This window comes from Chiroxiphia lanceolata, chromosome 26 (genome assembly GCF_009829145.1).
Source record: "Chiroxiphia lanceolata isolate bChiLan1 chromosome 26, bChiLan1.pri, whole genome shotgun sequence".
NCBI lineage: Eukaryota > Metazoa > Chordata > Aves > Passeriformes > Pipridae > Chiroxiphia > Chiroxiphia lanceolata.
In genome coordinates, this window is record NC_045662.1 from 2,603,459 (window position 1) to 2,630,065 (window position 26,607).

Genomic DNA, 26,607 nt, shown 5'->3' on the forward strand with positions numbered 1-26,607 from the left:
CGGCGCCGCCGCGGCGGCTCCTTCACCGCCCGCCCGCCGCAGCGCCCCCTCCGTCCGTCCGTCCGTCCCTCCGTCTGTCCGTCCGTGCCCGCCGCGGCCTCCCCGGGGAGCGCCCGCCGGCCACTCCCCCCCCCCCGCAGCCCCGCTCCGCTTCCCTCGCTCGCTCCGAGCGCGCCGCCGCCGCCGCCTCTTCCGCGGGAGCGCGCGCGGGGGGGCGGGGCGGGCGGGGAAGGGGGGGAGGGAAGCGGCGCGCGCGCCCCCGCGGCTCCCTGCGCGCTCCCGCGGCTCCCGGCCCCCTCCCACCGCGGGCGCACGGAGGGGGCGTGGCCTGACGCGTATTCATGAGGTGGGCGTGGTTATGCAAAGCGCGGGTGCGACCTGCGCGGGCTGGGCGGGGGGAGGAAGGGTGGGCGCTGCCGGGGCCGCGCGTTCCCTTCCCATCCCGTCCCATCCTTTCCCATCCCTTCCCATCCTTTCCCATCCTTTCCCATCGCTTCCCATCCCATCCCTTCCCTCCCGTACCTGGCGCGGCCGCCGCGGTCACACCCGCGATCGGCCCCGGGCGGCAGCGGGGGAGCAGCGCCCGCGCCCGGCGAGCGGGAGGAACTTGGGCGGGCCCCGGCGGGGATGGAGCGGGGATGGAGCGGGGATGGAGCGGGGATGGAGCGGGGATGGAGCGGGGAGCGCGGCGGTGGCGGGCGGGGAGAGGCTGGACGGGCCCCGGGGAGAGGCTGGACGGGCCCCCGCCGTGTCCGCTCGCAGCCCAGGAAGCCGACGGTAGCCTGGGCTTATCCCCAGCAGGGCCAGGGAGGTGGTTCTGCCCCTCTGCCCCGCTCAGGTGAGACCCCCCTGCAGAGCTGCTCCAGCTCTGGGTCCCCAGCACAGGAAGGACATGGAGCTGCTGGAGCCAGTCCAGAGGAGGCACCGAGATGGTCAGAGGGATGGAGCAGCTCTGCTGGGAGGAAAGGCTGGGAGAGCTGGGATTGTTCAGCCTGGAGGAGCTTCAGGGTGACCTGACTGTGGCCTTTCAGTGTCTGAAAGGAGCCGACGAGAAAGATGGAGAGAGACTGTTTACAGGGATCTGGAGTGGCATGACAAGGAGGAATGGCTTCACACTGACAGAGGGCAGGGTTAGATGAGATATAGGGAAAAAATTCTTCCCTGTGAAGGTGGGGCACTGGCACAGGTTGCCCAGGGAATTTGTGGCTGCCCCATCCCTGGAAGCGTTCAAGGCCAGGCTGGACAGGGCTTGGAGCAACCTGGGCTAGTGGAAGGTGTCCCTGCCCATGGCAGAGGGGTTGGAACGAGATGATTTTCAAGGTCGCCTTCCAACCCAAACCATCCTGGGATTCTGTGAGCTGTGGGAAGGGCGCCCTGCAAAGGAGGAAACAGGAGACACTTCCCAGGGGCAGCTCTGTGGGCCCTCAGGTGGCCCTGGGCTCTGTCAGCACCTGTGGTAGGGCTGAGACACCAGAGCTGCCTCTGAGGGCTGAACCTGCCCCTGCAGGGACCTCTAGGCCACGGCTGCCAAAGGGATTTTTGGGCACGGACACATCCCGAGGTGATGGAACGGGATGGCCCCAGTGCCCTTGTGCTGCTCCAGGCACCTCTGCTGTGACAACACCCCCACTGCCTTCCACTGCTTCTGCTTTAAAAAGGACACTTCTGGGAATAATACCTGGAAACCGAAACGTTTTACTCCTCCTTCCCCCTGAGAGATCAGACACAGCTGAAGACCAGGACAAAAGGAACACGCAGGAAATGCTGTATTACGTGTTAAAGCTAATATAAACATTTACTTAAATTACCTCAGTAGCATAAGGTATACATTGAAACCAGCAATCCAATCAGCATCTTGGCATTGCTTAATTGGCCACATGAATGCTGACAGAAATTTGGTTCTCTCTTCAAACTAGAAATCAACGTTATTTTTGCTCAGCAAAGTATAGGTGGTAAACAGAAAATTGTTTATTTATCTGGGTATTTCCCTTTAAGAAAACTAATATTTATGTCTTAGTCAAGAAAATAATCTTTTTAGTCCGGTACAAAATGTTCCCTTTAATTAAATTAAAGTATCTCCACTCCCATGGGATGGATGCCTCGTTAAACCTCCTGGGTGCAGATTGCTTGCCTCCATCTCACCCCGGAATGGTAAAGAGCTTTACATCACATCTGCCCACAGTGCCAAATTAATCACCAAATAAATTAAGCAACAGGGTAATCTTCAGTTGTGAGTCAAGAAAATGACTTGTACAAGAAATAAACTGCAACAGAAAGAAACCTACCTGGGAAGCGTTAACAAAAACAGCAGCACTGGGTTGGGGGGGGGTTGTGTGTTTGTAGGAGAGTTGATGAACAAGATGCCAAGCTTCTGGAATTGATCTTGGATCAGAGTGAGTGCAGATATATCCCCCCCATCACCTGTCAGTGCAGTCACTGGGTTTTGCCTTCCCAGGAGAGCAGCACCTCAACAAACAGTGCAACCAGCACTGGAACAACAAATTACAGGGGGGAAATCTTCCAGGAATATTTCCCTCTAAATCTGTAGCCTCCTGCCTCTCTCATTACTTCCAGCACAAATGCTTTCTGGAATTGCTTATCTTCTGCTGCCCTTTAGTCTTTTTAAACCACATGGACTGAGGGGATCTCACAGCCAGAATAATTCCCATTTTTCCTTCAGCAACTCATTAGCATAGCAAATCACTGACTGTGCACAGTTACAGCTCCAAGGAGGAATAATAGTTCCACCTACAAGAAAAATATTCTCAGAACTGATGTCAACTGCTTATATCTGTATCCATATCATTCCTAAGAAAACAGATTTCAAGGCACAGGTTAGTGAAAGGGAGGGAGGATCTGGTGCTTCCAGCACAGAGCTGAGAATCCCAGAATCACTGAGGTTGGAAAACGCCTCCCAGAGCTTTCAAACCCAACCTCTGCCCAATCCCCACCTTGTCCCCCAGAGCACTGAGTGCCACGTCCAGTTGTTCCCTGAACACCTCCAGGGATGGGGACTCCACCTGGCCCATCCCAATGCCCGACAACCCTTTTTGTGAAGAAATTCCTCCTGATGTCCAACCTAAAAGAAGTCAAAGGGAATGAGATAATGGCAAAGGACCAGCTTCCACGTGAGAAGAATGAAGCCAGGGTGTCAACCAAGTTATTGGTGTCCAACCTAAACCTTGTGTTAGTCAGAGGTCAGAGCTCCAGTGGGACCATCCAGGGCACGTTTCCCACCCTGCCCTGTCTGGCTGTGGCCAAAAAGTGCATGGGCAGGGGTGTAAAAAGGTTATCCAGTGTCCTCTGATAGTGTTTGGGGCTTTAGGACTTCCTGAGGCACATGGGACTCCCAGGTATGGATGCTTCCCACGCTGGCTCCATGTACCATAAGATGTAAGATGGTCAAGCCACCCCTTGGGTTTGAAATCCTGAGGGAGAGGAAATCATCCGTGTTCTCCACTGCTGACAGACTCCCCTGGGCTTAGCAGGGAGCCAGATCCCACTGGAACATGGGGAGTTTGCTCTGGGACACAAATCCAGCTGTTTGCACTTCCTTTGGAATACAGCAGCAACCTGCTCACAGTGCTCTGAGCTGGAGTCAGCCCATGCCTGGGCACAGGCACAGCTACGGGTATTTCAGGAATATCAGCACCAATCACCTCCAGCATTTAAAGCCTTTGAAGATTCACTAAGGTCTGAAGGTGTGAGGAGGGAGTTTCGGGATCACCATTCCGACTTTGGACCAGAAATCCAATCCAAGTTCCTTTTCGGTCACATCCCACACCTTGTTAGATCTTCCTGTTACAACCCCTCCTTCAAACAGCTCTTTGGTGAACCTGGGAGCCAAAAACTTCCCATAAAACCTCAATCAGCTCTTTGTGTTTGTACTGCAAACTGCCACGGGGTTTGCACAACAGCAAGGGCAAAATTTGGCTGTAATAAACAAGATGTTGTCTCTTAAACAGCCAGAATCCCTCCAGGAAGCTATAAAACCACTCGGTCTCTTTAAATCATCTGTACCACCAGATCATCTCCCAGATCAGCTCCATTAAGTGTGACCGTATATAAAAAATAAATACTGCTTAGAATATTTGTTAGCTAAGAAATATTTGCCTGTGGAGAAAATATTCCGAGTGTAATCCCGTAAATGTGAGATACTAATTTTCTTCACACTTCAGCAGTCTGAGGGAACACAGGGCCTGCCATCCCCTCAGTAACTAATGAAAGGCAAGTTATTTGTGTAGCCTGGGGACTTTACAAATAGATTGGATTTTATTTTATATTTTTTTTTCAGAAGAAAAGGGAGATTTCTGTTTCTCTGGCTGTTTCATTTTAATTTTTGCAATTTTTGGCAAGAGCACCTTGAGCTGGGGATGACTGACTGTAGTTTGTCTAAAGCTGGATAAATGTGTGCTTTATGACCCTTCTCCCACCACCAGCATTGCATTGTAATGCCAGCATTACCCTTCATCTCGGCAACAGCTGAAATTGGGGCTTGCTAACAGCTCCAGAGAAGGAAAAAGAGTGATGGGATGAGTATAAATAGCTTTATTTTCCTTAATACACCTGTTTTGGAGGGACCAGGCACCATGAAAGGAACTGCTTTTTGGGAAACTCGAAATTTATACTCAGGTTCTGGTTCTTTCAGTAGTAGCTGATGACAGAGACAAAACTTTTTGTGCTTGCAGAGCTGTGTGTCCTCAGAAATCCATAGAACCAAACCCCAAACTCCCTGTGACCCTGAGAACTTGCCTGTTGAGGGCTCTGCAGAAACAAAAGAGGCCACAGCACACTCAAACCCACACCAAAGAGCCCTCCCTGCACAGGAAACAGCTCCCAGCCATTCCCACTTCCCCCCACAGCAGGTGGGAGCAGAGGAAAAAGCCACAGCCCCAGACAGAGTTAAACAGCCAAGAGATGAACCATGAGCTGAGGTGTGTCAGAGCAGGACATTACTGAGCTCCTGGGGGATTTCATCCTGTGGGATCAGAGGCCTCTGTGGAAGGACTTTGCCCAGTGTCCTCGAGAAATTTTCAGCAAAAACAAATGACCTGGTGAAATCGTGTTACACGGGGTGTTGGAGGTCGCTTTGGTAGCAGCAAGTGCTTTTCAGAAGGATGGTCACAGCCCCTCTCTAGCCAGTGTTTCCTCCTGCTCTAAGACTTTTCAAACACTGCCTGATGCTTTCTCATCTTTCCTTTTCCAAAACAGGCAGTGGAGAGTCCTTAATCCACCAACCCAAAACACACAAATCACTGCACAGTCGTGTCTGTTTAAAAGAAAACACCAGTTCTTGCAAGAACATCACTGTATGTCAAACTCCAATTGCAGTTTTGACTGAGAGGACATTTATGCAGATCATAATTTAGCAACAACAAAGTGCTGCCCTCTTTGAAGTTTAAAGCCTTTCCCTCTTGTCCTACAAGGGCATGGAGGGATAGGACAAGGGGAAATGGCTTTAAACTGAAAGGGGGTGGATTTGGATTAGATATTGGGAAGGAATCCTTCTCTGTGAGGGTGGGGAGGCCCTGGCACAGGTTGCCCAGAGAAGCTGTGGCTGCCCCTGGATCCCTGGAAGTGTCCAAGGCCAGGCTGGATGGGGCCTGGAGCAACCTGGGCTGGTGGAAGGTGTCCCTGCCCATGGCAGGGGAGTGGAACAGGATGAGCTTTATGTCCCTTCCAACCCAAACCATTCTATGATTTTCCTCTTGAGAGGCAATGCAGGAGCTTTCATAGTTGCATGTGACCCAGGTAACACTCTGACTGAAATACTGCCCCTCTGGCACAGGTAACCCCATCAGAGGGTGAACAGCCCTCAGCTGTGAACATCTTTGTAACTGGACCATCTGCTCTGCTCCTGTCACAGAATTAACATGCTCTTTGTAGAAAAAAAAGACCAGAATTCATATATTCACTAGACCAGCTCGCAGCATTTCCCCCTTCAGTTGTGCCAGGACCAACTGAGCTCAGTCTGTCTGAGTTCAGGAATCACGGGGAAGCTGCAAACAGCCACCACACCAGCAGTCACTGGGGTAGGAAAAGCTTCACACCATGTTCTGCAGCTCTGGCACAGCTATTTATAGCCTCTGTGCAGTGGCTACTGTAAGGATTTGGGATTACATGTGATGTTTATAGTCCTGGATCAAGATAAAGATACACTGGGAGCAGCTGGAAACTGCATTTCCAGTTTGTCTGCGTCCAGTAATTAAAATTCCAGCACATTATCCTTTGTAATTTATGTTCCAGTGTTCTGGAGGGATACTATATATGGACTGTGCTTTGCTGTGATGGTCTTGAGGCACAGGCAGGACAAGCCTCACTGGCAGGACAACTGTTATAGCTGTAAAAATTAGAAAAGCTTTGCTGGTTGTTAGTTGTTGGGCTTTTTTTAACTTCTGCTGCTTCTGCAGAGTTCAGACAAATTTGCACCCAAAAAACTCCCCTCACTGCTCTTATTACCCCAATTACTGCTACTAATAAATCCTGTCCAGACTGAAGCACCAGAAATAAAGATGTTTCTGTCATTTATTGTCAATCCCACCTCTCCCCTTGCTTCTCCAGAGAAGGAACATGTTTAGCCCAAAGACAACCACCTTCAGGTGGGTGTAAGGTCGAGAGGAGGGAGGAGAAACTGTCCTGTTCTCTGTGACTGCAGCGAGCAGGACAAGGGCTTAAAATCAACAGGGATGATTCCAATTGGAAATCAGGACTAATTTTCCAATTGCAGGAATAGTTAAGCATTGGAATAGCACGTGTGTGATGACAGATGCCACCATCCACGGAGACCTGCAAGGACAAGGAGCATTTGGGTCGGAAGGGACCTTAAAGATCACCTCATTCCACCTCCTGCTGCTATCCCAGGTTGCTCCAAGCCCTGTCCAACCTGGCCTTGGACACTTCCAGGGATGAGGCAGCCACAGCTTCTCTGGGCAACCTGTGCCAGCTGGACCTGTTTTGGGGCACTGGGGCAACAACTGAGAGATTCCTCATGAAATTCATGGAAACAGATGCAACTCCTGAACCGGAGCAGCAGCATTTTGCACTCAGGGTGAAGCAAAGGCACAAGGACTGCTGCAAGTTACTGCTGTCTTAAGCTTTTCAGGTCGATGGAAAATTACTCACTCTAAACATTTCTCCCAGATAATCGTGAATATCTCATTAAAACATTCAACTCAGAACATTATAAAGCTGAGGGAAATCATGGATGTTCTTTTGCACACGCGTTGGTTGGGCACTGAAACTCTTTGCAGAAGAAAACTGAGGTACCTGCAAGGAAGATAAGACAGGAGGGAACAGCTGGAGCTGTGCCAGGGCAGGGTCAGGTTGGATCTCAGGGAAAGGTTCTTCCCCCAGAGGGTGGTTGGGCACTGCCCAGGCTCCCCAGGGCAGTGGGCACGGCCCCAAGGCTGCCAGAGCTCCAGGAGGGGTTTGGATGATCCTCTCAGGAACAGGATGGGATTGTTGGGACATCCTGTGCAGGGCCAGGAGTTGGACTGGATGATCCTTGTGGATCCCTCCCAGCTCAGGATATTCTATGAAGATAAGATCACTCACCTCCACAACCAGACTCAGGAAATCCTCAGAAAAACACCGGTTCTAAAGCAATAACAAATAAGGTAAAAGGCAACAAAATAAGTGAGGCTACTTAGAGTAAACCTGCCAGAAGTTTGAGAAGTTGATTTAATGGGCTGTATTTTAAAGGGCACAGTTTAATCATAGTCATTTTTATGAAGGGAAAAAGCTTTGGTTCACTCCATTTGTTTCTGTCAAATCCACTGTACCTCTCCGTGGTGATGGAATAAATGGTATTTAGTGAAGCTGCTAAAGCAGCCCCGTGTATTGAATTAACCCCACGCCGTGCTCAGGAACACGTCAGATCCTGCTCCAGCAGAGCACGTCCCTGAGCCACCTGAACAGCAAATCACTATAGATTTGGGGTTATTTCTTGCCTGCTCCAAAATCCAAAGTGCTCCATAAGAGCACTGGGCTGAGCAGTTGTTTTGTTACCTGAACAGCAGCACTGATGAGGGGGAAAAGGCACAGCAACGTGAGGTGACAGCACTGAAATGCTTCCTGCCCTCCCTCTGGGTTTTAGTTTATGACACTGAACCTGCTGGACTGGGTCAGGGTTCTCCCCCCGTGCTCAGGGAGGGAAAGGACACGACCTTTAGTGCTTGGTTTAGATGGAGCTGGTGATCTCAGTGAAGATCCAGGTCCACTGAGTTCTGAGGTCCCTCAGCTCCCACAGACACGAGTGACAGTGACAGAAACCACCACGTTCTGCAGAATCTCAGCAGGCAAAGGGGAAGTACCACCTGTCCAAAATCAGCTCCAAGTCAAACCACCATAAAGCAGGAAGGGGATATCTCCATCCAGAGTTCAGACACAACGGCTGCTGAATTGGATGTGGGAATATTTTAAAAGCATTATCCCTGTTTCCGGGAGGATCTTCCAGCTCTGATGTGCTGTCCCAAGAGGGCATCACTATCATGAACCGCAGCAAAGCTCCAAACCCTTTTTTCATGACATTCCTAAACTGTTTGCTCCACCCTGATTCATTTTAGGAAACCGATAAGACAGCTGTGAAAATACACCATGGAAAGCACTCTCACATTACAAACCTGCTGGCACAATTTGCACTATTTTTTTTCCTCCCAAGGGAATAAAGATTGTTGTTCATCCCACTTTTCAGAAGGCCCATGAACCAAAATGTAACCTTCTCCTCATTCCCACCACTGGCATTGCTCAGTAGGTGTGGACTGATAGAACATTTTGGCTCATGAATCGGCGGAGCAGCTGCCTCTGAAACATGTGTGGGCTACACTGAAGAGTTTTTCTTATTATGAAAGGGGTGTGGGTCCTTCCTTTCATGAAAAGGCTCATCATTGTCACTGTTCTCTTCAGCATCTACTGTCACCACCACTGCACTTGTCATCTGACAGCTCCCTGTCAGCAGGAGATAGCTCTGGGTCTGCAGAGCTCGGGTTCTCACCCCACTGTAGCACTGGGAACACTTAAAGTCAGTTTTTTTCCGGAATTGTGTATCCTAAAGGCAGCAAAACAACCAAACTGCAGTTTGCTGGGCCTGTTAACACTGTTCTGTTTGTACACCCTCCCCACAGCTCTGGGGCTGCACTGAAACATCCCATGCTCCTGGTGCTGCTGGCAGTGCCATCGTGCTGGGGGTGATTCCCACCCCAGCACTGCCCAGGGTTCAGTGACAGATCCTTCTGCTGCAGACATTGGCACCTGTGGCACAGGAATTCCAGAACCTCCTGAGTTGGAAAGGACCCACAAGGATTCAGCAAAGTCCAGCCCCTGGCCCTGCACAGGCCACCCCAACAATCCCACCCTGTTCCTGAGAGCGTTGTCCAAACGCTCCCTGAGCCCTGGCAGCCTTGGGGCCATGCACACTGCCCTGGGAATCTGAATCTTCAGGACAAGTGACACTACAGACATCCTGGAGCTGAATTTACAGTGTTGGAAATGATGCTTTGATGCTAAAGCTCCTTTTAAAGGGTTTCCTCACTTCCACTCATCCCAGCTGGCTGTGAGCACTCACTATCCCAGTCCTTGCCCCTCTCACCTCTATTCCTGCACAGATACTTCACAGCAGCCCACGCTCCCGAGTCATTCCTTCCTCTTGGTGCAGATGTGATGCCTGCAGCCTGGCCCTGCAGCTGGGAAACAAAGTTTGGAAACGGACTTACAGCTTAACCAGGAACCCTGGAGAGCTGCAGATTGTTTCTGCTGCCACCAGACTCCCCGTGTGCTTCTGGCAAAGGATCCAGGAACATCTCCCACTTATCTGCACTGAAACGCATCCTGGGATGGGCAGGATGGGAAGGGCTCTCTGTCACAGCACTAAGGCCCTTCCACTACTATTTTAGCCAGAAGCAGAGTGAGAGAAATGTTTGCCTGAAGTACACGTATCCCTCGGGATGCCAAAAAATATGGGATGTTGTTTTCTGAATCATAGAATCACAGAACATCCTGAATTGGAAGGGATCCACAAGGATCATCCAGTCCAACCCCCGGCCCTGCACAGGACACCCCAACAATCCCTGAGCTCCAATCGAGGTCTGATCCCTGTGTCACCTTGCAGGGATCCTGAGAATTTGGGGATTGGCTACTGAGGTGGAAGAGATGCACTAGGGGTGCTCCCCTGCTTTGTCCCTAGGAAGGATTTCCATGTGTAAGTCTCTCTGGGAATGCTGCTGCTTTCCTCAGCATCCCATCCCAGCTGCTTCTGAAGTCCACAGAGGGCTGTGAGGGAGTGGAAGCAGTGACAGTGTGGCTCGTGCCTCTCAGGAGCCTTTCTGGAGGTTTCTTCCTTCCCCAGAGTGATGTGCCAGACCAAACCACCCAGTACACAACCAGGGACTGCCTGGCACTCCAGAAGGAGCTGAAGCCTGGAGAATTCAGGCCACCCTTGGAGCCCTTCAGCTCATGCCTAGAGCTTTCTCATGCCGTTTTTCCATCATGAATATCTGTTGTGTAACAGCAGATGCTTTGCAGTTAATTTTTTTTTTTTTTAAGGTAAGTCATATTTGAACGGAATCAAAAATAAGCAGGAGCTAAAATATCTGCAGTGCTGGGGCTGTGCCAAACACCCACAGATTCTGTACCCTGTACTCAAGCCTTGTCAAGTAGCTCAGCACATCTTTATTCTAATCATTTACTTTCATTTCATGCCTAACAGAGAATTGTCCTGATTACTCAAGCAAAGCACAGCAAGAAAAGCAGAGAAAACATTTGGTCATCTTTGGGTTCCTGATGCTGCTGGTGGAGCTCGAGCTTCCACAGCCCCTTAGAGTGAAACATTTCAGGGTGTGTGCAATGATCACGCAGCTCCTGACACTTCTTCCACTAAATCTTTTCACTCAGTGATCAGATAAGTCCAAGAAGAGAGGCAGCAAGAGCTGCTGAAGGTTACAGAATGACTTGAGCAGCTGAGAAAGGCCAGGGGGTTGTAACTCTTTGGGCAGTGCAATTCCAGACAGGGCTTTGAGTCTTCGACCATTTACTGTCCTCACGCTGACCATGGACATCCTGGGGGGGACAGCTCTGCATCCCTGCACAGACAGTGTTTGGTTATGTCATAAAATCATGGATTCATGGAATTTCTAAGGTTGGAAAAGACCTTTAAGCTCATCAAGTCCAACCATCGATTCAGCATCACCACCATACCATGTGCTCAAGTGCCACATCCACTTGTTTTTGAACACTTGCAGGGATGGTGGCTCCACCACTGCCCTGGGCAGTCCATTCAAATGTTTTACAACTCCTTCCATGAAAATATTTTCTCCAATAACTCATCTAAACCTCCCATGGCACAACTTGAGGCTGTTTCCTCTTGTTGTGTCGAAGGCAAAGGCACTCAGGCTGCATTATAAAAATGAGCTTTATAGAACACTCATCTCACACATCCAGAGGAGCACAGAGGGAGATGAGCAGGCAGAACCCCAGGGACCTAATGAGGGGAACAGGGCCCCCAGCCCTGTCCTGCTCCCTGGTCACACCTGGAAAAGGAGCTGCAGCATCTTTGGCTGTTGGGTGAGGGGATTTGGAGACCCCACCACCAGCATCAGGTCCCTGCAGCCTTCTGCTCACATTCTCAGGGGACCAGCATCACCATGGGAACATTTCTGAAGTCGTTAGAAAGAGTTCAAAAATCACTGTGCTAATGAGACTGGGCACAGAGTGTGAGGAGGCTCCATCTAATGAAATCAGGTCTTCAGGAAACTTGATCATTAACAGAAGCCTGTGTGTTGTGAAGAGCTGAAGGGACTACTTCATTCCTGTCATCCAAACTGAGGGATCCACCAGTGCTCCCTGGGCCATTTTCAGTGTGTAAAAAACAAACTGAACCAAAAACCCACATGGCTGCAGCACAGTGCTGTGACCAAGGATGATCACTGCACCTACAGCGAGGGTTGCTACACAGGGTGTTGAGAAGGCATTAAAAGTAAGTCCTCTGGCAGAGCCAGGGGAAAAAGAAGATGGCAAATTAAAAAAAAAAAAAAAGGTGGTAAAACCCCCCTAAAAGCCCCCAAGCAATGACAACAGCACCCTCCAGCTCTCAGCACAGCCACAGCCCTGGGGACACCTGCTGTTGTAGCAGCAGGACCTGGTGCAGCTGAAGCTCTTTATTCCCCTTGGAGCTTCCTAATAATCTCTCTGCTGCAGTAACCACTCTAAACTCGTGGAAATATCAAAATGCAATACCTTCCTCCACTGCCTTTAATGCACTGGGGCATCAGTTCTTGTGCCCAGAGCAGCAGCTGGAGGGGAGAGACTGAACTCGGGTTTGCTCCTCTCCTGACCAAGAGCACATCAAAAATGCTCCCCTGGAGGAGGCTCTGCAAGTGGAGCTGCTCTTTGTATCCGCTCCAGTTTGGAATTCAGAATGTTTCTATCCTCAGTCACCATGGCAGAAGGTCATAATACTTTTTCCAGCTCTCCTTCTGGAGCAAAGATCCCGCTCAGCAGCAACAGCCCCTCTCAGGGAACACCATCGACTTCTTGCTCGGGTTCATTGCTTTTATAATTTTGTGCTGTTGGATAATTCTTTCTGTTTAAGATTTTAGGAGCAAGTTTAAGGAGCCAGACATGAATCTTTTCACAAGAAAGACTTTTAAGAAAGAACTAACTAGCTAGTGGAGGCAGTACAGCCCTAAGGATGGCAAGAGCAGAGAGCAGAGGAGCCAACATTTTCAGAAGTGTTCTGTATTTACCTTTTCTCCTGATGTCAACACTGTGAGCAGAGTTTTTTCCCCCAGGGCTAAGAATGAGTCTTGAGAATGCAGGTAGGAGACCAGGAGGGTCCAGAGCTCTGTAAGGGTGAACTAACACACACACTCTACAGGTTTATAAAAACTGACTGCATGCACAAAGTATATAAAGAGTTTGCCTTGATTTCCAAGCCCATATGGCACCAGGACACTTCTCCCAGAGGTGTAGAAACACTTATCCAGGGGCATTCTGGGCTCTCAGATTTACCAGGAAGCTTTCAAGTGGAGCCTGAATACTGAGAGTCACTGCAAAGAGCATGAGGGAACAATAGCACAGAGGCAGCAAAGTTGGGCAAAGCATGAGACACAGTAAAAGTGAGTTTTAAGGACACAGAGATGGAAACGATCCAAGGGAACAATTCTTTTTCTACCAAGTAACCTCCTTGTATGCAAAATGAAAAGAATACATCTTTTCTTTGCCACTTGCAGAACAAAGACACTTGCCTTGACCAGGTAATGTGTGAAGAGAGAATAATCATAATTTTTTTCATCTGGAGCTCAAACAGACCAGAAACACCCCAAGAGGTTTGTCCCAGTCAGAGTCAGGAGAAAGGCAGTAAAACAACCAACCCAGCCTGGTTTCCCTATGGATTCACTTTCCTCACTCCCCAGGTTACAGAATCCTGGAATGGTTTGGGTTGTAATGCTCACTTTTACAAGGGATGGGGATCATTCCCATCCCTGCCCAGTGACATCCAGCATCCAGGTCTCTGGCAGAGGAAAGGGGAGCTGTCCTGGTTGTCCCTGCCAGCACCCACGATCGGGATGCCCCGGGAATGCTGATTGCACCAAACCAAAGAACTCCAGGATAACGTGCCCGGCTCAAAGGTGGAGTTTGGAACCAAGGGAAAGGCAAGAGCAAGGCAAAGTCAAACAGGAAATTTCTAAACTCCTGTTGTCAGGGAAATCCTGAGGATTCCTGTGCTGCAGAGCACGGGCCCGGCCACCAACAAAGGTCACCCTGAGCTGGTCGAGTCCTTACATCCAGAGAGCTGGAATTAGAACCCCACTGTACCACTAATGCCCTGCTTTGGGCAGTGCCTGAAGCTCCTCTCTCCCACCTCTTGGGCTGTCCTACCCCCAGCAGCCACTTCCACACACCCTAATATCCAGTTAATGATTGACTCGTTAAGTGTTCCCGAGGCCACGTTGTTAATAAACCCACAAAGGAGTGTGACCTGGGAGGCAAAATTAACCTTGTAGTCCAGCTTTTGGAGCAACAACTTCAGGGGTTGTGTCCTGAAAAAGGTTTGGGTGCAGTAGATGAAAGGTTAAATCAAAGGTGAGAACAATTAAATTGGAAAAAAAAAAAATCACCAAATGAAATAATTCAAGAGCTTAAAGGTAAGGTGGTCCTGAAAGGAAGAAGCCTGAAATAGTGCTTAAGAATTCAGATTTGAGCAGGAACTAGAATATTCCTGCAGGGAATAGGCTGTGATTTCAGTGTGTTCTGGTGGAATGTTGTGTCTGCTGCACATGGGTAATAAATAGAGGCTCCTGGTAGCTTGGTGGGATGATTTGATCAAGGCTGGATTTATTAGAGTAGGAAAAGTATGCAAATGTAAAGAACACCTCAGATTCTGAGAAACTCAGTGGTTTGCTGAGGCAGCAGGACAATTGTCCTTTGCTGGAGAACACCAGGGAGATCCTGGCAGGAGGCACAGGGAGCCCAGGTTGGATTAGTGGGACAGAGGAGCTTCCCCAAGGGGCACACACAGGGCCAGTTTTTGCTGGAGTTTGAAATATTTTTTTCAATTCTTACTCTTTTTGAGCATAGGCAGATCATTCTCACACCTTGGGGAATATCTGACCTGGTGGCTGGCTCCAGAGCTTCTGGGGAGCCACAGAGCAGGGTAAAAGAGCTGGGCCCAAACCAACACAGAAAAGAACCGACCCAGGAAATTTAGGATTTAAAAACTTTTTTTTTGTACAGCGAAAAGTTACACTTCAAAGTTTTTCAATGTCACCTTCCAAAAACCATTCCTGATGCAGGCCTTGAGCATTCCAATTATCATCCCTTACCTTATTCCTGCCTGGAAATGGCTTTTGGGGCCTTCCAGAGTGTCCGCTTCAGTCAAGGGGAGTGGTTTTTGAACGACTTCCAGGAGAGCCATTAAAGTTCCTTCTTGGCTGCCTCCAAAACCTGCTGCAAGTTTCAGCTCTTGAGACCTGTGTGTGTGAACAGAAGAGAAGCCAGTTAAAGAGGAAAACATTCCTCAGATGTGCTTTGCAGCACAACAGCAGCAAAGCACTGAAGACACAGAAATCATTAATTCTCAGCATCCATTTGATGTGCAGCTATGGAAATAATATTTAAGACACTCAAGAAGCTTTAGGAAAAAAAAATGAAGAAAAAAAATAGCACCAGGAAAACCATTTCTAAACTGTAATATTTGAGAATGATCTCATATTAAAAAAAAAAAAAAAGATTAAGTGCAGCAAAACGTGTAACTGGAAATAAGAGAAAGAGTGAAATGCCTTAAGATGTAGCAGTTTGAGGAATATAAGAACAGGTTTTGCCAAGAATTATTCACATACATCTGCACAACCCCCATCCATCTATTTTTACTTCTTTTGTGGGCCAATAAAGAGCTGTGTATTGTCAGTCCTAAAAATAAGACCGTAAGCTTTAAAAACCATTTGTATCACGGCACAGAAAACAATGATTTTGTTCACACTACCCTTTTCTCAGCCATGTTAGACTGAGGGCACGGTGTAACCTTTTTTTTCCTCACCTTCATGAGGAACAAGAAAAAACACAGCAGTTAAAGGGTTGGATGGTCACAATCAAAGGCCACCTTCACCCAAACTTCCTGGATTTGCATCCCAAAACTCTTTTCTCCAGGGATTTTAGTTCTACCCTGCACCACACAGGTGCTTCAAGAGGTCACCCTGGGTGCTTCCATGGTCCCTGTTGGCCTCAAAAGCTCAGGGTGGAATCCTGGCTCTGTTCAAATAAATGGCAAAACTCCCTTGCCTTTAAATCCACTTCCCACTGGAAATCCCAGAGTCACCTGAAGAAATGTCCATCTGCTTAATTGTTTGCCCTTCTTGTTGGTTTCTGCCAGTGTTGCCTTCTCTGAATGCCTAATGGGGGATTTGCTCTAGTTAATTAGTTAATTAGCTTTCAGAGCCTCTCCTGGAGATCAGGTAGGGGGACCTGAATGGTTCCATCCTACAGACAGGCTTAACAATGGCTTAGGAAAAGAAATGTTCGTTTCTTTCCTGACAAACTTCAAAAATGACGGATATTTCTCCAAAGTAAGTTCTCAAACACACGTTTACAACTGGCCATAAAAGCCCAGAGGGGATTTTCCCTGGGGGAGGGACAGGTCTTACCTGCCAAAGGCAGCCCCACGTGGCCGTGTGGGCCGTGTTTGAACTGTCCTGCACCCACACTGCCTCTCTGATATTCCCTTTCAACACAGGACAAATCCATAACCTGACAGATGCTGATAGTACACTCCCAAATCTCTGTATTTACAGACTGGAGTGTTCCTGGTGTTGACAGAGCCCTTCTCCAGTGGCTGCCACCAGCCCAGTCGTTTATTCAGCCGACGCTGTTCAAACACAGGTTGTTTATTCAGTTGCCATTGACATTTCCTACAGTTTGTTTAATCCACAGCAGGGACCCCGACAGGTGAGAGGGGGCACATTAACCCCTGGGAGAGCTCCCCCAGCCCATCCCACTTGTGGTTCTAACACAGGGAATAATTTTAGCAGCATTCCCTTTTATTTTCCTCTCTGCTTAGACCACAAATTCCAAATCTTCTGGGGACGCCTGGAGAGCTCACTTGCCATGAACAGCTGCAGAGCTGCTCCAGCCCTAGGGAACAGCACAGGGAGGACATGGAGCTGCTGGAGAGAGTCCAGAGGAGGCAACAAAATGGTCAGAGGGATGAAGCAGGAAAGGCTGAGAGAGTTGGGATTCTTCAGCCTGGGGAAGAGAAGCTTTGGGGTCACCTAACTGTGGCCTTCAAGGAGCTGAAGAAGAAACAGGGAGAGGGAGTGTTTACAATGACTGACAGGAAAAGGGTTCAAACTGACAGAGAGTAGGTTTAGATTAGTTATTGGGAAGGAATCCTTCCCTGTGAGGGTGGGGAGGCCCTAGCACAGGTTGCCCAGAGAAGCTGTGGCTGCCCCTGCATCCCTGGAAGTGTCCAAGGCCAGGTTGGACGGGGCTTGGAGCAACCTGGGCTGGTGGAAGGTGTCCCTGCCCATGGCAGAGGGTGGGACTGGATGATCTTTCAGGTCCCTTCCAACACAAACCATCCTGATTCCATGATACCACGAGCCATACACTGACCTCAGCAGCAGCAACAAGAACAAAAACCCTGGATTGTGGCTCCGAGTGCTGGGCACTGTTGGGACAGCGCTGAGGGCAGGAGCTGCCAGTCTCAGGGACATTTTGCCTTTAAGCCAACAGTTCCATTCACATGCAGTAAAGGTTCTCCCCTTTTCCCTCGCTTCCCACTGGCTTTCCAGATGCTGTTTTGCTGCGTGTTCACCACGGGTCTGTTCAGTGCTGTAAAAAAGCCAAAGGTTTTCCCACCAGCCCCTGAGCCACGTCTGCCACAGCAGCACTGGGAACGTCCCCGCTCCACGCTGGGCTGTGACAGCCCGGGGTAAACACACCACTGCAGGCACACAGGGCACAGGAATAATGACCAGGGAACAGCTGGAGACATGAGTCCAGGGCAGCATTCCCTCTGCTTCACACAGAGTTATTCCTGCACAGGAAAATTCCTGCAGCAGGAACGTGGATGTGGCTGGTGCACTCTGGGCCCTGTGTCAACAACAACCTGACAGGTGATGGAAATGAAAACAAGACCCCTGGCAAAGACAGCTCAGGCTTAAATGATGAGTGAAATCAAACAGGAGGCTCAAACCCTTCATTTCCTAAGCTTAAACCATGAAATTCTGATACCGTTTTCACAGGTTTAATATTATTTTCTGCAGTCTTTTGGTTTGTTGTTTAGAGGAATAAAGGACAAACTCTCCCCCCTGCTCCATCCCCAGTAGGAGAATCTGAAGGTGTCAGAAAATCTTGACAAAATATTATTATTATTAGGAAAATAAGATGTCATTTCATTTCAAATTTTTTAGAGAAGATTGCAGTTAGTTTATTTTTATTTAATTTCAACTGTACTTGGAAAAAGATCGCTTCCAAACACGTCTTCAGGCTTTTGCAGAGCCAGCTTTCCCTCCTGACATACACACACTTCTCTACTATTTTCCAAATATTTCCAGTTGGAAGACAGTACAAATATGTGGGAAACGCTGTCAAGCTTTGGAACGCTTCCCAAACGAAAAATAACTTTCGGTTTTGAAAGCCACACTTACCAGGTGTTAAATGTTTGATGTGTTCATTTTTAAAGTGACAGCGTGACCCGGGGGGTGTTTTTAGGCTATTTTGGTACAAAATGTCAGGTTCCTGCTCTGAAGAAGCTCCAGGGCTCTTCAAGAGCAACAGCCACGTTTCTAGAAAGGGAAAAGAGGAGACTGTTTAAAAGAGGGAATGTCAACACCTTCCACTCCCAGCTGGACCACAGGGTTGGAGAACACCAGTCTCAGCGGCACAGATGTGGGGTGTGTTGCTCCAGGGGAGGGTCAGGTTGGACAGCAGGAGGAATTTCTTCCTAGAAAGGGTGGGCAGGCATTGGAAATCCAGGCAGGAATTGGGTCAGGAATCCCCAAACCCAGGGAGGTTTGGAGTCCCCATCCCTGGAGGTGTCCCAGGAAGGCCTGGCCGTGCCACTCAGTGCTCTGGGCTGGGGGACAAGGTGGGGATCAGGCACAGGGTGGGCTTGATGATCCTGGAGGTCTTTTCCAACCTCAGTGATTCTGGGATTATCTTAAAGCTCTGTGCTAAAAGACATAATCATTTAAGAGTAGCTGATGCTTTTTTCCCCTTTATCAAGCATCCAGTGCAGATCTGTGTGATTACATGATGAATTATGCAGTAATAATATGACCCTGCCATAAAAATGGAAACCCAGTGGGCAGTCTGTAAACTCCAAGTTTTCCTAAAAAACAACCTGTAAATATCTGCAGGGGAAGCAGCATCCTTGGAAAACAATGAGTCATAGAGCTTTTTTTTTGTTATTTTCCCTGACATCCTGAGCACAACAAGGAGCTAACATGGGGAGTAGCTGCTAGCATGTTTGTCTTACACCGGCTGCTTCATGTCTGAGAAGAAAAGGAATCCTTTAACAAATGGCAGATAAATATTTGTCCTGCTTCTTTTCTTTTTTTTTTTTTTTTATTTTTCCCTTGGATGAAACACTCTCATTTCCAGTCACTTATTTTATTCCCTGTGTGTGTCCTGCCTTTTGATGTTGTGTTTCTCTCGCTCAAAAATCACCAAACCAACGTTTTGCCATGAAGAGAATCCCATATAACCTGGAATGTCTTTGGGTGATCATAGGGGGAGGGACCAGCACACAGAGGGGGCACAGAATGTAAATATAATTTAGTCAAGGGTGTCTGTGAGCAGGAGGGATTCTCCCAGTAACCCAGACTGGGGACCAGTGACCTACAGGTGGATCCTTTTCCCCAGGTGCCATCATATACAGAATAAATTAGGGGCAGGTTTCCCACAGCAATCACCACCTGGCACAGCTGTGACACTCCTGAACAAATATTCCAAAGTAAACTCGTGCATTCCTGATTCACCAGATGTTTGGTGTATTTTTTGAAATCAGGTTCTGGCTCTGCAGTGGGAATGGCGGGACAGGAATGACAAGGAAGCAGCACTGCAGGTGTTCACAGGCAAACACGAGGCCTTATCCCACACTGAGCACTATGTGAGCAATATAGGATGTATAATGAGCATTAACTCATTGGATAAAGAAGGGAAATTCTACAATAAATAAAGGACAACCTGCTTTATACAGGCAGGACACCCTTCCACAGCTTTGTATCTTCATAGAATCACAGAATATCCTGAGCTGGAAGGGACCCCCAAGGAGCATCAGGTGCAGCTCCTGGCCCTGCCCAGGACACCCCAACATTCCCACCCTGTGCCTGAACAGAAAGGGGCTCAAGGAAGGGAACTGAGTATTAAAAGCTTCATTTGGGGAAGGAGCTGAAGGCAGCTCAAGAGTTTAAAACACAAGAGCTGTGACAGGTGAGTTTAGTGCCCTCACACCCTCCAGCACACAGGGAAGGGGCAGCCTGGCAGGGACATGGGACAGCACAGCTCTTCAGGTGCTGATCTTAATCTTTCTCTTCTCTTTCCTGCCCTGAGGCTGATACTCCTTTCCTAGATAGAATCACAGAATCATTCAGGTTGGAAAAAACCTTTAAGATCATCCAGTCCAACCATCAGCCCACCACCATGTTCACCACTAAACCACGTCCTGTCACATCCACACATTTTTTGAACATTTCCACTGTAAACCATGTGTGATATTTAGGCCTGAAATGCTGTACATGTGCAGCTATAATTTTCTCACAAATGTATGGATGATCTATTTCCAATACTACAGCAATTTATATATATATATACACACATATAATAATATAATAAATAATATACTAGAGCATATTCATACCTCATCACATTGGTGTTGAATCTCTAGCCTCACTGTCATCAAGTATTTGAAATACAAGTAATAAATTGAATGTAGACTTTAATTCATAGGATCCCAGAATGGTTTAGATTGGAAGGGACCTTAAAGCCCATCCAGTCCCACCCCCTGCCATGGGCAGGGACACCTTCCACTGTCCCAGATTGTTCCAAGCCCCATCCAAGCTGGCCTTGGACACTTCCAGGGCTGGGGCACAGCTTTTCTGAGCACAAATTCATTGCCACTCTACCCTTTATAATCTACAGATAAACTATTCAGGCAGAATCCCTCCAGAAGCATAAAGCAGAGCAGATTTTAAATTGGATTGACAGCGCTGGTCATTCACAGGCAGCCAGAATCCACTCATGGACACACAGACTGTGGATAAATGGGAAATTGTTACCTTGAGAGCTGTCAGTCCCTCACCAACATTTACTCCAGAAGATTAAAAGAACCAGTTAGAGCTGACAACAGGATTGAAGCTGCATGAGGACAGAGGGTTTGAACCTGCTCTGCCTCAGTGAGGCTGCGACACCTGATTAAAACAACACCGGTCAGTTATTGGGAGAGTAACAAAAATCTATTCTCTCAAAATAACAAAGATCAGCTCTCACAATCTGTTTGCAGAGTAGGTGGGATATGAAATGACTTCCCCCTGACAATGAGCATTCTGGAGGGGGGGGACAGAAAGGGCACAGCACAACAGAACAGGAAATTTGAAATAAGGGCACATGGGGCATTTTGAAGTGTCACCGTTCGTTGGTGCTGACACCTGTGACTAATCACAGTCCCTTCAGGGTTGATGTGAAGTTTGCCATTTTTGCAAGGATTGAGTAATGTTAAATATCACTGTGGGCAGGTGTGATTGTTATTTAAAAGATAATTGATACAAGGTAGGAAGGGCCATGTCTCCAGTAGGTGAAACAAGCTGGTACTGCCCCTTTCAGGGCAGCAGAGTGATGCCAAATTAAATTATAGAATCACCATGAGTTGCAAGGAATCCTTTAACAAATGGCAGATAAATATTTGTCCTGCTTCTTTTCTTTTCTTTTTTATTTTTCCCTTGAATGAAACACTCTCATTTCCAGTCACTTACTCCCTGTGTGTGTCCTGGCTTTTGATGTTGTGTTTCTCTCGCTCAAAAATCACTAAACCAACATTTTGCCATGAAAAGAATCCCATATAACCTGGAATGTGTTTGGAATGTGTTTGCAAGTTAAAAATCATTTTGTTCCAACTCCCTGCCATAGGTAGGGACACCTTCCTCTAGACCAGGTTGCTCAAATCATCCAGGGAACTTCTTGTTGTACCCAACCAAATTCTCACACACTGTTAAAAAATCCCCCAAACCCAATAAAAACTGTGCAGCCAAAGGTAATGTTTGCATCTGCCTTGAGAAGCACGTGCACAAATTAATCTCAGGCTTTGGGATATATAAATTCCACAGCCAAAGTTAGGGACTTGCCCTTGAGTTAAGAAGATCCACAAAATGGATCATCACAGTCTTTCTGATTTCCTACACTTTAATTTCCTGACCAATTCCCATCCTCCCTATGAGCAGGTCATTATCCATAGCCCTCTAAGTACAGGGAAGATAAAACAGAAGGAACCAGTATCAGAGCAGGAACTGGGAGAAACTTCCCAAGAGCATCTCAACACCTGTGTTTTGGGAGGCTTGTCCTGGAACATGACACTGGATCAGCTGCAGACCTGGGAAGGGAAGGATGCAGCTCTTTCCACCCGGGCAGATGGTGTGCCTTTAATTACTCCTCAGCATCACGTGTTGAATACAACATTTTTTATTTATTTTTGGTAAATAAATGGACTGTTGTCCTCGCCTTCCTATGAATGTTCCCACACTGAACATTCACGTGAGGGAAAGCAGAGGGGGGAGAGGCAAAAATCCCCACTAAACAGGGATCTTTCTGTAGTACTCCGCAGCAATTATTTCACACCAAAAAGACCAAAGTTGACAGGATGAACATATGATCAAAATCCTGGGCAATATTAAAAAGCCCTGGCTGCATTTCCTAGTTACAGGAGCATAGGAGCAGGTTGCTTGGTAACAGCTCCAGCCACGATCCGCTCGGAAATCAGCCATAAAAGCAACTCCCAAGCCATTGCAGCGTTGCTACAGCAACGTGCACAAGTGATGGATCCCAAGTTAGAGACACACCTTAAGCAAGAATATGTTTCCTCTCATTCTAACCACTTTCCAGCCCATAAATACGTGGCGTCTGCCATCCCCAACAGCTCCCAGCCAGGCTGGCTCCTCCCGGGGGGTTCTTCGGCATCCGCAGCACCGGAGGATTTGCACGTGTAAGGAAAGCAATTAGCAAGGGGGGGGGAAGAAATAAAACGTGATGACTGCAGCCCTGGATTGCAGCAGTTCATCAAACCCCGAGGGGCAGGCAGGGCAGCCGTGTCTCTGCACCCCACAGGGTGTTCAGGAGCAGAGGGGGGTCTCTCTCCGGGGGTTGAGCTGCAGCAGGGACCGTGTGCCAGCGAGGCTGGGCCTTTGGAAAACAGCGGGGTGCAGCAGAGGTGCTGCAGGCCCAGCTGTGCCAGGTGGAGGTGGGATCTTCTGCCTGCACGTGTTCACCCTGTTGGACACCCACAGCAGAGCTGCAGCCCCCAGGCAGAGCCCACAGGGCCGGAGGTGCAGCCTGACGGCGCTGGACAAGCAGGGATGAGCTGCAACTGGGGGGGCAAATCACACCTTTGGGTGACTGACCATGAACTTGCTCTCCAGGACACGGGATAAACAGCTCAGATGGAGATGCTTGTGTATGAGACACCCAGTTGTGATCCCGGAGATCCCACCCTGCTGCCATGTCAGAGCCCCGCTGTGCACGGCTGGAACGCAGCTGGACAGAATCCCAGAGTGGTTTGGGTTGGGAGGGACCCTAAAGATCATCCAGTCCCACCCCCTGCCACAGGCAGGGACACCTTCCACTAGCCCAGGTTGCTCCAAGCCCTGTCCAACCTGGCCTTGGACACTTCCAGGGATCCAGGGGCAGCCACAGCTTCTCTGGGCAACCTGTGCCAGGGCCTCCCCACCCTCCCAGGGAAGGATTCCTTCCCAATATCCCATCTAACCCTGCCCTCTGGCACTGGGAAGCCATTCCCTGTGTCCTGTCCCTCCATCCCTTGTCCCAAGTCCCTCTCCAGCTCTCCTGGAGCCCCTTTAGTGTCTGGAAGGGGCTCTCAGGTCTCCCTGGAGCCTTCTCTTCTCCAGGTGAACCCCCCTGGCTCTCCCAGCCTGGCTCCAGTGCAGAGGGGCTCCAGCCTTCTGATCATATAAACTAACTCAAAAAGCTGCCATGTCCTAAAAAACCAATGTGATAAGTGGAAGACTTTACTTCAACCACCTGGAAGAGCAAGTTTATTGACCCCTAGAAGTAAGTTTTCGCCCTGAAGCACAAATTAGGTGGGTTTGCAGCGTGTCAGCCTTAACCCAAAGTGCAATTCCTTAACTTCCAGCAGCTGCCATCCACCACCTCGTCTTCCCACAGCGATCCTGCCACTAACCCAGACACACACCTCGACAGGGAACTTCACTTTTCAAAGCCAATCAGTGCCACTGTGTAACAATGTCAAGTCCATGTTCGTCTCACTCGCGGCCCCAGATCCTCAGGCAAGTACCAAGTGCAAAGGATGAGCAGAGACACGGGGCTGAAGCAACTCTGTCTGAGCTGCCACACGCCAGGGACCAACAGCTGAGAACCAAGGGGGTTAACAAAAGCTGAGCTCTTTTTTTTTTCCTGAAAAACAGCCCCACGAACCAAAATTATAAAATAATTATACTCCGCCTCGAGCTGAACACAAAAAGGTTATTCACTACAAAGCCCTAGCAACCATCTTAGCCTTAAAGGAAAAGAAAGCAGACTGCCAAAGCAGTAATGAAATGACACACAACTGCTAATTTCATGTCTGTTTTTCAGAGGTCTGTAATAATAACCAGTAATTCCTTACAAAGCATCCATTCTCGTTCCCTAATTCCCACCTAGGGATATTAAAAGACTTAACCATTCCCTGGCTGTGTCTTTTAGGAAGGTAATGGCCACTTAAGTAGAAATATGCAAATCTCTTCTAAGGGGAAAAAAAATCAGATGGATAAGGCCCTATAAAAGTGCTCAGGTGAGTCCAAAGGGCTGAGCAGGACCAGCAATGACACCTGGATGGGCAGATTCATTTCTTGCATGGCCCAGAGTGTGGCAGTTTGGTGGCCTCAGCACAGTGCTCTGGAGCAGAAGGTCACCTTGCAGAGCCTCGACAGCCTGAGCAGAAAAGAATGAGACCTGTCCTACCCTTGCACAGGTTTATGCTGCAATTAGCTGAAAATATACAACTTCATCATCACCATTTGTGTGTCTTCCAGGAGGACACTCGGTATTTATTACCGAGTAAACAGAGATGTGAAAATAACAGCACAGGCAGCAGGAGTAGGAACAGCTCCTCTAATTTGCTGCAACGCGACGTTACCGCGGAATCGAAAAGAATTCAGTTCCAGAAGCAGAAATCTCTGTGCAGCTCCTGTGATCAGCCACTTGGGAGAAGGAACTGCCTCCCAACATCGATCCTGCTGCCTGACTCAGGGCTGACATCGCCAGGTCTGCTGGTCTCCCCCAGCTGCTCCGAGGGACGTGGGAATAAACCGGGATACGAAGATACCAGTGGCGTCAAAGCCACCCCCCAGACGTGTTCACAGATGGTCCCCACTCGACAGCAGCAGATGCAGGCACACAAACATCGTGAGATTTAACGGGGGAATCTTCGGTGAGCGGCCACTCCACGGGAATTTATCCAACACTCGTCCAATTCCCTCGGCATCCAACACAGTCTGCGGCAGTTTTTGGGTCCAAATGCCGCCTCCTCAGGACAAGGCCAAGACAGAGGCTCCTGGTTTGAGCTGGGGAAGCCTCAGGGGGTTCAGGCAGGGCAGTGGCTGCACAGGCTCAGCCCCTGGTTGAATTCCTGGGGCTCCAGGACTGAGCTCCAGGTTCTGTCTCCACAGGACAGGTACAAGCCCTTCATCATCAGGATGCAACAATCCAGCCCTCTGCCTGGGCAATGACTCTGGTCAGCCCCTGGTGCCGAACAAAACATCAGCCCTCCCTCATCTTCCAACCCCAACCATTCCCTGATTCCATGGCTTTGGTCTCCAGTGCCAATTTCAGCCCGATGTTCCCTAGGAATTCCAAAATATAACCTACAGCACACCACCACAACCACCCTCTATCACTCTATGCTGCCTAATAAGCAATTCAATGAGCATTATATTTTTATTTACATCTGAAAGAGCTGCAGTGAAATATTCCGGGCAGGCTATGCATAAATACATGAAATTGCTCCTACTTCACTAATGAACTATTGTGTGTAATAAAATTAATCTCATTCCACCCATGATAGATCTGGTTTAATTTCTGAAGCAGGGAAATTTAGACACATGTAATTTGTGGAAGGAGAGAGCCAAAATTCAAGAGATTCACTTTAAACCAATCAGGCAGTTGTTTTATTTATATAGCACCCTTCAGAAAAATTATCTGAAGGCACTTTACAATGCAAAAATAACTCTACTTGGCAAACTTCCAGGAGGGCTGATGCTGACCGTGCCTTCAGACACTGCTTGGATCCAAATGGGTTCCTTAAGTCAGGTTTTTTCTACCCAAATTTGCTTCATATCCTGTAGTTACAACTCCAGTCGCTCCACACAGGTATTTTTGGGGGGAGCTCAAGCACACAGCTTGCCTGCTGGTCTGTGGACCTTCCTCACCCAGCTTTTGGGACAGCACTCCTCCCTGCCATGATCCAGGCAGGGCTCTCCGTTATTTATTCCTGCATTTGAGGAAGAGATGGGAGGAGACAGGAAGCTGCCTGAGCCCTTTCTGCATTCTGCATGCTCTGGTGCAACCCAGGGCTGTGTGTGCAGCGACAGATGAGCTGCAGAACCGAAGCTCTGATGAAGCTTTATGTAAAATACTCCCACAAACGGCCTCAAAAGCAAAGCCGAGCTCCCGGAAACGCGGTGGAGCTCTGAAGCAGAGCCTCGGGAAACACAGCTCTCCACTGACTTGTGCCAGCAAGCCCTGCACGTTTTCATTATTTATAGAGAGCTGGAGCTGAGCACAGCAGTGTGCAGGAGGTAAAATGCACTGTACAAACAAGAGGCAGCTCCAAAGGAGCTCACAAATCAACACCGAACACACACGGGACACGGGGCGGCACCTGGAGTTGGGAAG

The 26,607-nt window shown here is 48.8% G+C and overlaps 1 long non-coding RNA gene across 2 annotated transcripts; it reads right to left on the reverse strand.

Moving 5' to 3' along the window:
* Nucleotides 1-4,572: 4,572 nt before the first annotated feature.
* On the reverse strand, nucleotides 4,573-12,382 carry LOC116798712. Of its 2 annotated transcripts, none has more exons than XR_004360936.1 (5): nucleotides 12,229-12,382; nucleotides 9,587-9,680; nucleotides 7,555-7,596; nucleotides 5,052-5,269; nucleotides 4,573-4,764 (listed from the first exon to the last, which is right to left on the reverse strand). It is a non-coding gene; the product is annotated as an uncharacterized LOC116798712 (long non-coding RNA). The 2 variants fall into 2 exon arrangements; XR_004360937.1 differs by lacking the exons at nucleotides 4,573-4,764; nucleotides 5,052-5,269 and adding exons at nucleotides 6,527-6,786; nucleotides 7,123-7,266.
* Between the last annotated feature and the right edge of the window lie 14,225 nt (nucleotides 12,383-26,607).